The sequence below is a fragment of the Hylobates moloch genome, unplaced genomic scaffold (genome assembly GCF_009828535.3).
Source record: "Hylobates moloch isolate HMO894 unplaced genomic scaffold, HMol_V3 SCAFFOLD_6, whole genome shotgun sequence".
Classification (NCBI taxonomy): Eukaryota; Metazoa; Chordata; class Mammalia; order Primates; family Hylobatidae; genus Hylobates; species Hylobates moloch.
The window spans coordinates 79,458,633-79,476,126 of record NW_026652281.1 but is presented as its reverse complement, the minus strand read 5'-3'; the positions used below and the strand labels follow the sequence as shown (position 1 = coordinate 79,476,126).

Genomic DNA, 17,494 nt, shown 5'->3' with positions numbered 1-17,494 from the left:
GGAGGGAGACAGAGTCAGAGAGAGAAGGAGAGAGACATGGAGGGAGACAGAGAGAGAGAAGGAGAGAGAAATGGAGGAAGACAGAGAGAGAGACAGAAGGAGAGAGAGAGATGGAGGGAGACCGAGAGAGAGGAGAGAGAGAGATGGAGACAGAGAGAGGAGAGAGAGATGGAGAGAGAGACAGAAGGAGAGGGAGTGAAGGAGACAGAGAGGAGAGAGAGAGATGAAAGGAGACAGAGAGAGAGGAGAGAGAGAGACGGAGACAGAGAGAGAGAGAGAAGGAGAGAGAGAGATGGAGGGAGACAGAGAGAGGGAAGCAGAGAGAGATGGAGGGAGGAAGAAGGAAGTGAGAGACAAAGGAGGAACAAGACAGACACAGGGAGCAAACAGCAGCAAATGTGCCGACATTTACTGAGCACCTGCTATATACCAGCCCATCATCAAAGTGTTAATCCTATGAGAGGGAAGGCCACTGACTCTCCTCAAAACCCCTCTGCAATTCCCAGAGCCTTGAAGGCCCTCCTTCTTCTGTTCTCTCCACCGCCATAACTTGCACTCACCTGTAGCCTTTTTCTTACTTGTCCAAGGAAGGTCCTAGAAGATCGGAGGAGAGCTGAGCCCATCCTCAGTGAGGAGCCCCATCAATGCAGGAGACCCCCAGCTCTGGGAGGACGGGAGGCCCTGAGCCCTGCTCCCACCTGCTGGCTGCTGCACTCACATCTGCCTTCCTCCTTCCTCCTCTCCTCCCCCTGCCTCTTAGTGAACACGTGCTGGCCTTCCCAGCCCATCTCCAAGCTCACCTCCTCTTGGAAGCCTTTCCCCAATCCAGGGAACACAGACCTTTTATCTCCTTCAGGCCCTTCTCAGAGGCTGAAACTCAAATGCCTTGAGTGGCCTGGGAGGGAATGTGGATGAGTGAGCGAGCTGGGGATATTGCGGGAGCTATGGCAGAGGGCAGCAGACAGGCAGACGATGGCACCACTGAGGGGCTTGGCAGCTGCAGGCCCTCATGAAACGGCCCAGCTCCAGCCTAGCTCCAGCTGAGGGTTGTCGAGAAGAAATGTGGACCCAGTGTTGCCAGAGTTTCTGATTTTTTACAAGAGAAGCCAAAACTCCCATATTTTAATGGAAATCCTCCAATTTTTTAAAATGTTGGCCCCAAAATATCTTTTTTTTTTTTTTTTTTACAGCTCTTGCCAACATCTGCAGGTTCGATTCAGCCCGTGGGGTGCCAGTTTTAGATGGTAGCTGGATCTATTTCTATTTTAGCATTTGTAATAATTGATTTCAAGTCACTGTTTATGTCACTCTCCTCATTAGCCTTGGAGGAATGGCCTTGCCATATTTACGGCCATATCCCCTGTGGCTGGCCCCATGCTTTGCATACAGAGGATGCTTAATAAATATTAGTTAAATGAATGAGTTGGAGTGTTTGAAGCAAATCAGTGGCCTGCAGAAGGGTCTGAAGATTCTAGAAGGGGATCAAGACCTGTTAGCTGGGGAGGGAACAGCCAGTGAGTCTTCGGGAAGTGGGACAGATGGGGCAGACCCCTGTCATTTTCCCCTTCCTGGCTGGCCATTAGTGATTTAAATTCCGCCACATCCTTTGCATGTTGCTAGAAGCCTGGGCTGGGGGAGTCTGCAGGCCATCGGGCCTTTCATACAAATGAGCCTGGCCCCAGGCACAGGGCCAAGTAGAAATTGGGCTTTAGGGAGGTGGGAAGAGGTAAGAATCTTAATAAGTTCAATAAAAATTGGAAATAAAACCTACACTGGAGGAATTGCTGGTTCCTGGCAGTTTTAAGGGACTTAGTGGAGTGAGTGTAGCAAGGGATGCTGGGTATTTCTGGGCCTGGTCTCGCGAGAAACGCAAGGAGGTTGGTACAGGACTGCTAGGCCCAGGCTCCGACTCCGCGGGAAGGCTGGACTCTGAGGGGCGTGGCCAGGAAGTGGCTGGCCTCAGGGGGCGTGGCCTCAGGAGGAAGCCGAGTGGGTGGGCGGGGCCGCCAGAGATCCTCAGGGTGGGTGCGCTGCAGGTACCCTCCTCCTGGTGGCCAGTAGAGGGCAGCACAGGCATAGGATCCAGCCCCCAACGGAGTGGGCTGGGTGGGGAACCCAGCAGGGAAACTGAGACCAAAGCCCTGTCGTAGGGGAAAGGCTGAGCTCCTGGAGCCTCTGACGCACAGTGAGCAAGGGCTCAGTGGGGAGAGTCTAACTCCTGTCTGCCCAGCGACTGGAAGTAGCCAGGCTCTGAGGACCACCTGCCACAGCTCATGGGGCAGCACTCACTGATCTGCCCTGCCCCTGAGCCATAGAGGTGGGAGCTAGGCCCACCCTCTGCCTCCCAGTGGTTCCCACCTCTTTGTCAATGTGCCAGGTCCTTTACTCAGGCATCTCATCCCCATTTTAGAGATGAGGAGAAGGAGGCTCAGAGAGGTTAACTAACATGCCTGAGGTCACACAGCATGAATGGGAGAGCTGGGCTGACAGCCATGCAGTGCCTGCCTGCATAAGCACTGCATCACCTGCTGTGCGCTGAACTGAGCTTGTGCATTGATCTGGGTGCGTCTATTCCTGCCCCTCCTCCTAGAGCATGAGTCTTAGGGCAGGACTTGGTCTATCTGGGTGATCCCTGTATCCCTAGTACCACAGACACCAAGGTGGCCTCTGTAAACACTTGTTGAAGGAATGAGTGTTACAGAAACTGTGGTAGGAGAGGATTGGAAGACACATTTGAATCTTTCTGCCCTTTCAAATAGGCACTCTCTCCTGGGCCAGGGTGGGCCACTGGTGGGGAATGCAGGGGGGTTGGCATGAGCTGCATTCATCAGCCTGAACCCTCTAATAAATGCTGCATTGTAGGTCTAGAAAAGTGAAAGTGAGGGCCGGGTTTGGTGGCTCACACTTGTAATCCCAGCACTTTGGGAGGCTGAGGCGGGAGGATCCCCTGAGGTCAGGAGTTCGACACCAGCCTGGCCAACGTGGTGAAACCCTGATTCTACTAAAAATACATAAATTAACCTGGCATGGTGGCACAAGTCTGTAGTCTCAGCTACTTGGAAGGCTGAGGCAAGAAAATGGCTTGAACCTGGGGGGCGGAGGTTGAAGTGAGCCAAGATCACACCACTGCACTCCAGCCTAGGTGACTGAGCAAGACTCTGTCTTGAAAAAATTAAAAAGAAAAGTGAAAGTGAGAGCCTGTATTTGGGTAGGGGTGGAGGGCAGATTGCTCAGGTGTGGATCCTGGCCTCAACACCAGGTGTGTGCCTTTGGCCAAATTCTCCATCTTTCTGAGCCTCAGTTACTTCTCCAAAGTGGGATAATAGTCAGACTACTGGCGGAGTTGTGGAGATTAAAGGAGTGAGCACATATAAAGTGCCCAGCACAGTGCTTGGTACGTGGTTGGCTCTGAGGATGATGACTGTAACGGAATTGGTAATATCGTGGCAGCACTGAGCCTTTCATGGTATTTAAGTATGTAATGATTTGGTAATGATTTGGTATTACAGTGACACTGTATGTAGTTCATGTAATGGGAGAGGGGGTGTGGACAAGGTCAGTTACAGAAAGGGAAGAATGTATCTGTGTGTGAGAGAACAGACAGAGACAGGCAGAGAGATATACAGGACATATAGAGATATACAGAGAGGCAGAGAGATATACAGAGAAACACAAGTGGGAAATAGAGACACAGGAAGGCAGAACTAGAGAGAGACACACACAGAGAGAAACAGAAACTAAGAGTGTATTTGGCCAGATGAGGTGGCTCACAACTGTAATCCCAGCACTTTGGGAGGCCAAGGTGGGAGGATCACTTGAACTCTGGAGTTTGAGACCAGCCTGGGCAGCATAGTGAGACCCCATCTCTAAAAAAATAAAATAAAAAATTAGCCGGGCCTGGTGGTGTGCACCTGTGATCATAGCTGCTCAGGAGGCTGAGGCAGGAGTATCGCCTGGGGAGTTTGAGGCTGCAGTGAGCCATGATTGCACCACTGCACTCCAGCCTGGGGGACCGAACAAGACCTTGTCTCAAAAAAAGAAAAGAAAAGAAGTGCATTTACTGCCAGTGATTAGGGCACAAACAGATATATATCTATATCTATATCTATATCTATATATCTATATATCTATATCTATATCTACATCTATATCTATATCTATATATCTATATATCTAGATATATATATCGAGAGAGAGAGAGAGAGAGAGAGACAGAAGTGTCCCTGCTCTGTGGTTGACATTTATCCAGTGCGGCCACTTCCACCTCCACTCCCCACCAGGTGGCAGTCGTTTGAATCCCCAAGGGGCTGAGAAGGCCTGTAGGCCTCCCAGCCGGGACTGGATCTCAAGTGATGCTGGGGCAGGGGACACTTCCCAAGGTGACCAGGAGAGTATCAAGCCAAAGGAACCTGGGGATGATTCTTTGTCAATCCAGGAAAACACACTCCAAGGACCAGGTCAAGAGTTGGGTGACAGAGGGCCAGAGGCCTGGTAGACCTAGAGCACAGTGGGATTGAGGTTGGGGGAAGTAAGGGACATCCCAGGAGATGGCTGGATTGGAGCCCAGTATGGTCAGGAGCCCAGAGTGTGGGGGTGAGTTGGACTGGCTCACAGAAGAATGCGTGGGACTGGCGCCATCTTGGTCTCAGGCATCAGACATCACAGCTGACTCCAAGTCTAAGGGGACCTCACAGCACAAACCTCTCCCAATCCAAACCCTGAGCCTTGTGGCAGGGACCACATTCTATTCATCTCTGTGTTTCTGGAGCCCGGTAGGACTCAGTGGGAGCCTCTGTGAATGTTTTCAGATGAAGGAATTGCTGGGTAGAGTTGTGGTGTTGGAGGTGGACCCACACATGGGCTGGGCTCCTTCCTGCGGGCCAGAATGCAGCCAGCAGGGAGGGCCCTGAACCTGGAGAGCAGGATTTCATCCTCAGCTTTGTAGGCTGATGTCCAGAGCTTTCCTGAGAGTTCACACGAGGGCTTTGCAACCTCCATTTTGCTGCATCAAAGCCTGTTGGGTCTCATGTCTGGGTTCTGGTTTTCTCATGTCCAAGGGGTGGAAACTTGTTCAATCTGAGGCAAAACCATATTTTTCTAAAGGTCATTCTGTAATTTCATCTCTCAATATTTCCCTTGGTGGCTGCTGGTGGGCACAGGAGAGAGCAGCCACCTTTAAGAAGATTAAGTCCAGTTGATGACTTTGGCTTTTGAGGATTTTGCTGAGAACTGCAGGGATGTGGCTGTCTTAGGAGAGAGGCAGTGAAGGGCTGTGTTGAGCCCAGCCACTGACTGTCTCCATGTCATCTCCATGTCATAGTGTTCATAGTGGATTTCTATGCTTTTTGCCTTGATAGCATCCTTTGTTCCTTCTTCAGCTTAGAACACAATGATTTTCCTTTGGAAACCATCTCTTTTCCACTCTCACGCCGTGTTTACTGCACCACATCTCACTGCAGAGGTGGCCCCACAGCCTGGCCAATCAAAACATTCCATCTCCTTGCCCACAATGATTGGTTTGGGGATGAGCATGTGATACAAATCAAGGCAATGAGATTCAGTTCTAGGATGTTTGTAGCAACTGCTGGAACACCACAAATGCCCTTTTTAATGATGAGAGGATGTAAGCTGGGAGCTGATGGATTCAACATATGGAGGGAATCTGCCAGAGAATGAAGCCAACAGACAGCAGTGCTTGAGAGAGGAAGAGACAGATTCCTGACCTCATCATATGAGCACCTGGATCATGCTCTGTATAATGCCTAATGATCCATACAACTTTCCATTACATGAGTTAATTTATTTCCTCCATTAAAAACCCCAGTTTGAGCTAGGTGGTCACCACTTGTGATTATGAGTCCTAACACAGCTGGGATAGGATTAGCCACAGAGTACTGTGGGTCTTCAGTGAGGGTAGGTAGAAGGAGCTGAGCCAGGGCCACAGGAACTCCTTGGGCTGTTGGATCTCTTTCTCCTGCCCCAATATAAGGAGCTTGGGCTCTCTTTTGGCTGTCGTCTCGAAATATGATAGTTCCCTGAGCTGAGTCAGGCCTTTGGGCCTGGAACCCCCTGTTGCCAAGCCCGACTGTATCTCTGGGATATCAGTGGCACATTTAGTAAGTGCTGGAGTTGGCAGAAATAAATTCAAATTACAATAAATGTAACTGGATTAAATTCATCAGTTAAAAGTCAGAACTCCTGGGTTATAGAAATAAAAACAGCAAGCCCCAACCATACAAGAGGCACACTTTAAAAGACATAGAAAGGTGAAAGAGAGAAGAATGGGAAAAGATATACCTGAAAAAAATGAACCAAATAAAGCTGGGTTAACAGTTTTGTTATCTGATTCAATAGAATTTTTTTCTTGTAAAAATAGAACACTTCACAAATTTGCACGTCAACCTTCCATAGGGGTCACGCTAATCTTCCCTGTATCATCCCAATTTTAATGTATATGCTGATGAAATGAGCACTGAGTATAATTTAAGACCAAAAATTATAAGGGAGCAAATAAGGAAATTATAGGTGAGTAAAAAGAGTAACAAAACAACAAAAAGTATATCCATCATAAGCATATATTTTCCTAACAACAAAAACTTTATAGCAAGCAATAACTGGCAGAACCTCAGGAAGAAACAGATAAATCAGCAATGACAGAGATTTTTTAACATACACACAGACATCTCAGAAACTAATGGAGAAACAGAAAAAAAGCGAACTGAGCTACTGAACAATACGATGAATACGTTTGAATTATTAACTATATATAGAACTCTATTTCCCCTCAAAAAACCCTAGAGAATATATGTTTATTTCAAGCACACACATATAGAACATAAACAAAATATGTTGGAGCCAGGAATTGGACTCAGCTTGCTCTGTTTTCAAAGCTCTATATTATTCTGTGTCATGCGTGTGTCTGTGTATATGGGGAGCGTAGGTGTTGGTAAAGAGAAACTGGCAGCAGCCAGGCTGGGGTTCAAGGTTTGGGAGACTAGTGTCAGGAGGGGTAGTTAGGTGTCAAGACCAAATGCATGGCCTGGTTTGGGCCATTGGCATGGCTCCCCCAGCAGACCCAGGAGGAAACCAGCCAGCCCCAGAGTCATTTTGCCTGCCCTGGTCAGGCCTGGCCCAGAGCCCACTGCTGTGTTTGCCAAATGTGTGACAATATTGCCATGGCCTTAGCAACTTAAAACAACACACATTTCTTAGCTCACAATTCTGTGAGTCAGAAGTCCTGGCCTGGCTTAAGTGGGTGCTCTTCACTAGGCTGCAGTCAGGGTGTTGGCCAGAGCTGAGTTCCCCTTTAGAACCCATCTAAGGGAAGGATCTGTTTGAAGCTCACCTGGTTATTCAGAGATTTCGGCTCCTTTTGGTTTCTTTCAGGGCTTCAGTTTCTCTCTGGCTGTTGGCTGGAGACCACCCTTAGCTCAAGGAGGTCACCTTCAGTTCCTTGCCTTGTGGACCTCAAATGTGGCTACTTACTTCATTAAGTCATCAAGAGGGACAGCCTCCTGCAAGAGAAGTGTCACAACCTTATGTAACATAGTCACATACATCCTGTTACCACTGCCATATCCTATTGATTATTGCAATTAAGGGGAAAGAATTACACTAGGGCATGGGATCACCTTAGAGTTGCTCCTTCATAACCTTAATAAAGGGCAGCTTGGCAGGCTTGGCAGACGGTGCCCTGTGACTAGAAAGCTGAATGGTGTGCAACCCATCCACTTGGGTTGGGTCACGTCAGAGAGTCGAGACCACCAGGCCATTGGCTTCTCTTGGCTTGAAGGTCTCTGGCTCATCAGAGTGGATGAATCTGCCTTGGCATTTCTGAAGCCCAGGGAATATGGCCTCCAAATTGCCACAGTCACCCTTGCAGAAGGGACTGGAATCTGAGCCCTGAGATGGTGACAAATAACAAGACGTGGGCGTCTGGGGGAAGAATGGCTCAAGCAGTGGAAATAGTGCGTGCAAAGGCCCTGGGTCAGGAATATGCTTTGGGGTATGCAAGGGACAAGAAGGAGGCCAGAGAGGGAAAGAGGGGTGAGAAGTGAGGTCAGGGATGGAGACACAGATTTCCACAGCCATGGCTCAATCTATCCGTGCACTACTGGTGGACTTTTAGGGTGTTTCCAATGCTCTGCTATACCCTTGTCCATAAATTTTGCCCACACTTGCAAATATGTCTGAGGGTAAATTCCTAGAGGTGGAATTGCTGGGTCAAGAGGAAAGTGCATTTCAGTTTGGACAGCCATTGCCAAATTCACCCTCCTTCCTTCCCAGAGCTGACACTCCCACTGGCCCTTTCTCTTTTTTTTAACTTTTAATTTTTTTTGAAATGGAGTCTCACTGTCACCCAGGCTGGAGTGCACTGGCACGATCTCGGCTCACTGCAACCTCCGCCTCCTGGGTTCAAACGATTCTCGTGCCTCAGCCTCCTGAGTAGCTGGGATTACAGGTGCACGCCACCACGCCTGGCTAATTTTTGTATTTTTTTTTTTTTTTTAATAGAGATGGGGTTTCACCATGTTGGCCAGGCTGGTCTCGAACTCCTGACCTCAGGTGATCCACCCGCCCTGGCCTCCCAGAGTGCTGGGATTACAAGCGTGAACCACTGAACCTGCCCTCACTTTCACTTTTCTAGACCTACAATGCAGCATTTATTAGAGGGTTCAGGCTGATGAATGCAGCTCACACCAACCCCCTGCATTCCCCACCAGTGGCCCACTCTGGCCCAGGAGAGAGTGCCTATTTGAAGGGGCAGAAAGATTCAAACGTGTCTTCCAATCCTCTCCTACCACAGTTTCTGTAACACTCATTCCTTCAACAAGTATTTATAGAGGCCAACACGCCCAGCCTCCCACTGGCCCTTTCTGAGGGTCCTCCATGCCTGTGACGTCCTTGGTCCCTGCCTAGGCTGGCGTCCTGTCCTGGTTTCACACAGAAGAGCTGCTGCTGTCTCCCTGGATTCCCAGCCCCTCCCTGCAGAAGGCTGTTTGGCGCTGCAGATGGCTGGGGAGTCTAAGAGCCCCTAAGAGGACACTTTCCCTTGATGGAAATTCTCCATATTGGGAAAATTCTCCCCACCAACAGTCTTTTCCATGTGCTTTCCCCAGGATCAGAAACTCCCCAATGGCTATTCTGAGACAACGTGTGAGTTCTCATTTACTCACAATTTGTCTCTGGGAAGGTGGAGGGCTGGCAGACTCTGCCAGAGGACAGAGAACACCTTGTCTGGAAGGGGGAGCAGCTGTCCCCTAGTTACTGCCCATGTGATATTGCAGGGGCTGGAAAGGCTGGGGGCTTCCGGACCTGCTGAGATAGAGGCTATGTGACAGTCAATCAGCATTTAGTAAGCACCTACTATGTGGCTCCTGCACCTCTTCCTGCCCGACCAGGCCTGATTCAGGACCAGGGCAGGGCTGAGCCTGTGTGAGTCTGTGACCTAGGGTCTCTGTGGCTTCACACCTGAGCCTGGTCAGGGCAGGCAGGTGCAGACTAGGGGAGCCTCAGCCCAGGCTGCCCACCCAGGGCCTCCTTAGAGCCACCCCTTCCTCTGGAGCCTCCCCCTCTCTTGCCTGTTTCTCAGCAGCTTGCAAAACCAGTTAAGCCTTAATCTTTGGTGATTGAAGGGGTCTCCTAGTCCTAAACCCAGCTCTGAGCCAGAGGGAGTCCCTGCTGGGAGCACCTGCCAGAGTCACAGGCCTTCCTCAGAAGACAGGCAGGATGGCTGGGTGTGGCAGCTCACATCTGTAATACCAGCACTTTGGGAAGCAGAGGTGGGAGAGCTGCTTGAGGCCAAGAGTTCCAGATAAGCCTGGCCAACACAGCGAAACCCTGTTTCTGCGCAAAAATGAAAAAAAAAATGGCTGGGCATGGTGGTGCACACCTGTGGTCTCAGCTACTCGGGAAGCTGAGATGGGAGGATCACTTGAGCCCAGGAGTTTGAGGCTGCAGTGAGCTATGATCGTGCCACTGCACTCCAGCCTGGGTGACAGAGTGAGACTCTAACTCTCAAAATATAAAAAGTAAATAGAATAAATAAAGAGGGATAGAAAACCAACTCCTGCTCAAGGAATGTAACAGATGAGAAGAGCTGACGGTCTTTGGCAGGGACTGTAGGGCCAATGGGAGCAAAGACAGTGATGTCTGGGCCAGGCAGTGAGACGCATGAGATGCCCTGGGCTGCCAGGGCCCTGCCCTCTCCGCCCCTAGATTTGCTTGGCCCTGGGCAATCTCACAGCTGCTTACCCTGATGGAGCTCTTAGCACTCGCCGGAGGGTGGACTAGGGCATGGTGTGGAGACCCCTCTCCATGCTTCTGCGTGACCTTGCTCCAGCTTTGTCCGCCTGTCATTCTGGCCATATATGGCCTGGGTCCCAATCTTGAAGGCTTCACATCTTGGATCCTGTCCCAGAACAGAGGTGGGCCTCGCAGAGCCAGACACTATCATGGAAGGTGTCTAGGCCCCTCTATGAGCGCCCCCTAGAGCCAGAAGTCAGGAGAAGACCAAGGGCCTGCAGAGACACGGAGCCAGCACACATTTCCAAATGGGATAAGGCTGACGGTGTCACTCCTACCCCTCCCACAGCTCAAGACCATCTCGTGGCTCCTCATAGCAACAGTTCCACCTCACACCCACCTCTTAACCTCCTCACTCCTTCCCTGCCCTGGGTCTGAAACTGTGAACACACTCGGTCTCTTCCTGCCTCACCCTTCTCTCCATCTGGGGCTCTCTCCCTCCAGAACCTTCAGTTTTCAGGTCTCAGCTTAACTGTCACCTTCTCAGGGAGGCCTACCCTGACTTCCTTGGCTAAACTAAATGACTCAATCATTATCTTCCATATCCCATTCTTTGCCTTCACAGCATTTATTAAACTATGAACTTCAAAAGGTATTTTTATTTATTTGTTTTTGTAGAGATGGGGTCTCATTATGTTGCTCAGGCTGGGTTTGAATTCCTGGCCTCAAGCGATCTTCCTGCCTTGGCCTCCGAAATTGCTGGGATTACAGGCATGAGACACCGTGCCTGGCTAAACTCTGAATTTTTAAATGTGTGTGTTTATTTCCCATCTTCCTTCATAAGAATATCAGCTCCTTGAGGGCAGGGACCTTTTTGTCTTATATACTCCTTTACTTCCTAAACCATGAAGACAGCCTATCATCCAGAAAGTGCTTAATAAATATTTGCTGAATGAATGAATGAGTGGAAGAGACTGTGATGGAATGGTAAAACACCTGGACTTGGAGTTGGGCAGACCTGGACTCAAACACACTCCTTCCTTGCTGTGTTACCCTGGCTGAGTTGATTTACCTCTCTGAGCTTTACACTCTCATTTTTCAAGTAGGGTGTAATGAAACCTAGCCTTCCTGGGCTAAGGCAAGGATTACACAGGACAAGGGATGGTCAAGTGCTTTACAAACTGTAAAGTGCCCAGGGTAAAGAGAGGCTGTCAATTTTGGCTCTCTGGACGGTTGTCAAGGTGGCCGCTCATCCTCTCATTTTCTTAGTGCACAGGCAGCTTTCTTAGGTCCTGGCCAGTGAAACTAATTGGATGGAGTCCCAGTGTTGCTGCAGGGAAGCCCGGAAGCTCAGAGCACTTAAAACTTAACTGGCCAGAAGAGTTGGATTTGCATTTCAACGTATGAGACTAGGGCGATGGAAGGTAGTGCTGGGAGGAATGTTCTTGAGGTGGCTAGCAAAGGGCTCAGTTCTATGCTGAGGCAGAAGGACTGAGGTGGCGGGGGGTGAGCTGGGGCCTGACACTGCAGGCGTAGACCTGTCACAGGTGTCTCTGCTGATCAGGGCCCTCCGAGAGCAAAACAGGAGGAGAGGGGGAGGCCCACCATGGAGACATGAATACAGTGACTATTCCTGCTTGTCACTTGGGGAGATTTAACTAGACGTCTTGGAGAGGGGGTAGAGAGAGAGAGGAAGACACAAAACAGTGGCAGACAGACAGCAAGAGACAAAAATGAGAGAGAGAGATGGAAAGAAAGAAGTCCCAGGGAGGGGTAGTCCGCCCAGTGTCTCCCATGAGCGCAAACCACAGAAGGATATTAAGACAGGCTTCCCCGGGGTACTGCACACTCCCCATTGATCTCAGAGAACCCCTTGCCTTTCGTTTTCTTGTAGAGATGGGGTTTCCCTATGTTGCCCAGGCTGGTCTTGAACCCCTGGCCTCAAGTGATCCTTCTGGCTCGGCCTCCCAAAATGCTGGGATTACAGGAGTGAACCATCACACCTGGCCCCCCATGCCTTTCTTTCTTTTTTTTGAGAAGGAGTCTTGCTCTCTTGCCCAGGCAGGAGTGCAGCAGTGTGATCTTGGCTCACTGCAACCTCTGCCTCCTGGGTTCAAGAGATTCCCCTGCCTCAGCCTCCCAAGTAGCTGGGACTACAGGCGCCCACCACCATTCCGCTCAGCTAATTTGTGTATTTTTTAGTAGAGTAGGGGTTTCACCATGTTGCCCAGGGTGTTCTCAAACTCTTGGCCTCAAATGATCTGCCCACCTTGGCCTCCCAAAGTGCTGGGATTACAGGCATCAGCCACTGCTCCTGGCCACCCCCCATGCCTTTCGTCATGCAAGCATCTTGCCTCAAACAGTGTGCGTCTAGTATTTAGGGATCTTTATCTTTCCACATGGGCCCCCAAAGTTGAGCCAACCCCTTCCTCTGGTGCCCAATCAAAGAGAGACCAATCTGTTGCCAGGCTGGAAGAAAGCTGGGCTTGAACTTCCAAGAGAACAGGTGTGTGCACCTATGTGACACCTCCCTGGGGGATTCCCAGGCCTGTCAGGGACACTTTTAGAGCCCACCTCCATGTTCTGATGGGAGCCACCACCCCATTCCTCACCCAACTCCGCATCTCTCCCGCTTCATCTGTCTGCATTCTCCTCCTGCGACCATTGCCACATCCGATGCCACAAGTACAATGTTCACTTCGCATTTTCTCTAAATCACTCACTGTTTTCACAACGTAAATTCATTCAGAAAGGAACCTTCAGATCACCACCGGAAATGAAAAGCCAGTATCACTTGCAATAAATACAAAAGAACTGTCAAAAAGAAATTACCATTGTAAAAACATTCGTGAGGAGCCGGGAGCGACGGCTTATGCCTGTAATCCCAGCACTTTGAGAGACTGAGGTGGGATCACTTGAGCCAAGGAATTTGAGACCATCCTGGGCAACACAGGGAGACCCTGTCCCTACGAAAAACACAAATATTAGCTGGGCATGGTGGCGAGCACCTCTGGTCCCAGCTACTCAAGAGGCTGAGGTGGGAGGCTCGCTTGAGCCCAGGATTTGAAGGCTGCAATGAGCTATGATCGCACCACTACACTCTAGACTGGGTGACAGAGCAAGACCCTTCCTGAAAAATAAAATAGAAACAAAAACATTCATGAAGAATCTAAAACAGTGGATTCAATGGGGGATTATTTTGTCCCCCACTGTCCCTGCCCTCCCCACCACAAGGATATTTGGCCAATGTTTGGAAACCTTTTCTGGTTTTTATGACTGGGGTATGTGGGGATGCGGGGGTGCATATTCCTGGCATCCAGTAGATCAAGGCCAGGGATGCTGCTAAGCATCCGCTAACACCCAAGACAGCCCTGACATCAAAGCCTTCTCTGTCCCCAAATGTCAGTAGTGCTGAGGTTTAGAAATCCTGCTCTAAAATGAGCTTAAGCACCCCAGAGGGGTGAGTCCCACACTCTGGGCAGCTGTGACCTAGTTAATTCCTCCTTCTCCTTCAGGCTCTGCTGAAACATCCTGCCTCAGGGAAGCCTTCCCTGACCCCCAGAACAGAGCACCCAGTTGTAGGCTCCGGCTCCAGGGGCCCCTGTACCTCCCGAGCCCTGACTCATGACCCTTGAGGGTGATTTATTGCTAGTATCTGCCTTTTCCACTGGAGCAGAAGCTCGCAGTGGGTAGGGGCCATGTCTGTTCCGTTGGTCTCTTTTTTTTTTTTTTTTTGAGACTGAGTCTCGTTCTGTCACCCAGGCTGGAGTACAGTGGCACAATCTTGGCTCATTGCAACCTCTCCTTCCTGAGTTCAAGCAATTCTCCTGCCTCAGGTTCCCGAGTAGTTGGGATTACAGGCACTGGCTACCACACCCGGCTAATATTTGTATTTTTAGTAGAGATGGGGTTTCACCATGTTGTCCAGGTTGGTCTCAAACTCCTGACCTCAGGTGATCCGTGCACCTCTGCCTCCCAAAGTGCTGGGATTACAGGCTTGTAACACTGCGTCCAGCCCCGTTGGTCTTTTTTCTGCAGCCCTTAGCGCCGTGTCAGGCTTGTAGCAGATACTCAATAGCTACATGTGGAATGAATGAATGAAAGTTGGGCCAAAAAGAGATGTGGACTCTACTACTGGACTCACCACAGCTTGCCAAGCCCTTAACCTCTCCTCAGCCCACTTTCATTCTCACCTGTGAAATGCACACCTAATGGGCCTGTTGTGGGGATCAAAGGAGAACGGGCATGAAAGTCCTCAGCAGGGGACAAGCCAGGGCATCCACCAGGGGGAGGATCCCTTGCAGAATAGGGGTCATTCTCTCATTCATCAATTCCACCATCACGATCGAGCACCCTGGATGCCCGTTGTCCCAGGGTAATTTTATTTTATTTTTTTAAGAGTCGAGGTCTTGCTCTGTCACCCAGGCTGGAGTGCAGTTGTACGATCATAGCTCATTGCAGCCTTGAATTCCTGGGCTCAAGCATGTGAATTTCTGGGGTAGAAATGTAGATGGTAGAGATGAGATGGGCAGGATTGTGACTTAGGGGTGTGTACATCCAAGGGTGACTTCCCCTGTCTCCTGGATCTCATTCCCACCCAATCATAAGCCCGATAACTTTCTCCTTGTCCTCTCTCCATCATCCTCCAGGTGAGAGGCCCACCCTCATCTTGGGGGACTTGTGAGGGTACAAGGCCACCAAAATGGAGCTTAATCCACGTGAAGAGGCATGTGGGGTGTCCAGGACACAAGTGGACACAGATGAACACAGGGGGCATCAGGAGATAGAGATGATACAGGGACACAGGTGACACAGGTGGGCACAGATGGACATCACTCTTTTTGAACAGCCCTCGAGGATGTGCTGGCTGTGTCCGTGAGCACAAGGCCCAACTCGCAAGGTGTCCACTGTCCACTCAGACTGGGAAAGGACACTTTGTGAGTGCCAACTTCACCTCCCTGTGGCTCCCGGAGGATGTAATGGAAAGGGCTTGAAGTGGAGGCTGGGGGCCTTTTAGGGAAGCCCTGCTCATATCCACATAGTGCAGCTCATTCCTTCTTGGGGCCAACCATCCCCCTCTCCTCCTCTTCTCCCCCCGCTCCTCCTTCCGTCTCCCTCCTCCTCCCCCTTTTCCTTCTCCTTTTCCTCTCCCTCCTCCTTCTCTCCACTTTCCCCTCCCCCTCCTCCTCCCCTTTTGCCTTCTATTCACCCTCTCCATTCCCCAACCTTTCCCATCCTCCCCACCTCCCCTTCCCCTCCTCTTCTTCCTCCCCTGCATCCCAGTCCCCTCCAGGCAAGCAACTTTAGCTGATCTCCAGGTGGAAGGGGAAGAGAAACTGTCTCTGCTTGATTGTGTATTCTTCTCAACCTTTTTCTTGGAACACCTGGATGTAGGCTTTTGAAATCTCCAAAGCCAAATTGGGCTCCTGTTCTCTCAGTCTGGGACAGCTGTGCCCTGAGGTCATGGGTGTTTTCTATCTAGTTACCCAAATGACAGGGGGAACAGGGGATGCTAGTTACCCAAATGACAAGGGGAACCGGGAATGCTGGCAGCCTGGCTACATGTCCATTAATGTCAGAAATCGTCCCACCACCAGTTTGTCCCGGGTTACCCTGGACCCACCAGGTCCTGCGGCCATGGCCTCTGGGCTCACTCTGAACCCCACCTGGGGGATCTGAGCCTATTCATTGCTGCAGGGCTGGATGGGGGCAGCTGAGCTGAACAAGGCTGGTGGAAGTTCAGTAAACCCATTACTTGAAATTGGAAGGTCTCCATGAAGTGCCACCTCCGATTTGGGCCACTTCATTTTAAAAGGCAGAATTCCAACCAGAGTGACGCTAATGACTCCGGTAATCTAAAAGGGGAACTTTGGAGAAAGGGCAGAGAAATTGGAATGATCTATGCAGACAAGACAAGGTTAGGGGGCACCTCGGTAACTGCTGACCCCCCAAAATGCTCCTCACAAGAAGATGCCAATCGGCTCACCCCCCTCCCCGTGTCCTCAGAGGGCAGAGCAAGAAATTGGCTTAAATTGGAGCTGGAAAGATTTAGGTTATGTGAAAGGAGGAACTTCTTAAACCCTGAAATATGCTACCAAGAGAGGCTTCGGGTTCTCAAGAGAGTGTCTAAAAATAGCTTGTTCTTTAAAAATAGATCTGGGCAAGTTTTAAACATAGCATCAGCTCAGCTTCTCAGGGCTGGCCTTATGTGCAGGTGTACCTGGCCACGTGGGGTCCCCCCAGGGCAGAGGGCACAGGGAAAAGCCAGGCTTTGGTCTCTGTCGTGACCAACATCAGGATATTTTAGATACGTTCAGATAAGGGATTTATTTTTTCCTCTGCCCCAGCCGATTGGTGTCATGAAACACCAGCCTTTAGTTTCTGAAGGTTTTTTTTTTTTTTTTTTTTCCGTGGGAGGCTGTTCTGGGGCTGATATTAATTGGGTCAGTCCCAACAGCTTCTCCCAGTTGCTCCCAGTTTCCCCCAGTCTCTTGCCATTCCTGAGCCAGGGTTCTTCAGTGCCTGATGGTTTGCTGGGAAGTGAGCAGTCTCAGCAGTACCCGGTGCCCCGGGGCTCCCTGCCTCCAGCATCTCAGCGCCCTGGCAAGTCTGGCCCATCCTCATCCTCGCCTGCGGGGAGGACTGCAGCTGCTCCACCCAGGCTCCCTGCCTCCTGCTCCTCTCGCCTGTTCTCAGGCCACAGCCATGCTGACTACCCCCACCCAACCACTTTGCTCCGAAAGTTGCAATTCCTGCCCCGGGTCCTCAGGATAAAGTCCAAACTGCCTCGGATGGCTTAAAATTTCCCATGGAATGTCCTTGTTTATCCCTGCAGCAGCATCTCTCACCTCCCAAGTGCCCCACCTAAGTGCCTGTGACAGCCACACCAAACCACTTTGCCTGTGGGTTTCTGCTGGTGGGGGTTCCCCTGCCCGCTCCACCTCCTCCTCCTCCCTCTGACCCTTCCACTCTCAGCTCCTATATCGCCTTCTCTGGGAGCCTCTTCTGACCTCCCCACCCCACAGACCCCGGGACTTCCCCTCTTGACTGCCCTGACTCTGAGAGGTGCCCAGCCTGTGTGTCTGCCTCTCCCATCCCAGTGGAAGCACTGGGAGGACAGGCCGCTTGACCCCTGTAGAAAAGCCTGAAGCACAGCAGGTACCTGATATTTGCTCAGTGACCAGCTGAAGGTCAGGGGTTTCCCTTTGCCGCCCTCCTGCCCCGTCTCTCTGGTTCCAGCCTCCTCCAG

At 50.6% G+C, this 17,494-nt stretch overlaps 1 protein-coding gene and 1 non-coding gene across 3 annotated transcripts in view; one reads left to right on the top strand and one right to left on the bottom strand.

Annotated features, from left to right (window-relative positions):
* Positions 1-17,494, top strand: part of GSG1L (GSG1 like) — a 270,500-nt gene that overhangs the window by 191,411 nt on the left and 61,595 nt on the right. The gene's annotated exons all lie outside the window — the stretch shown is intronic.
* On the bottom strand, positions 6,367-6,473 carry LOC116472027 (U6 spliceosomal RNA). Its single transcript, XR_004248948.1, has one exon. It is a non-coding gene; the product is annotated as a U6 spliceosomal RNA (small nuclear RNA).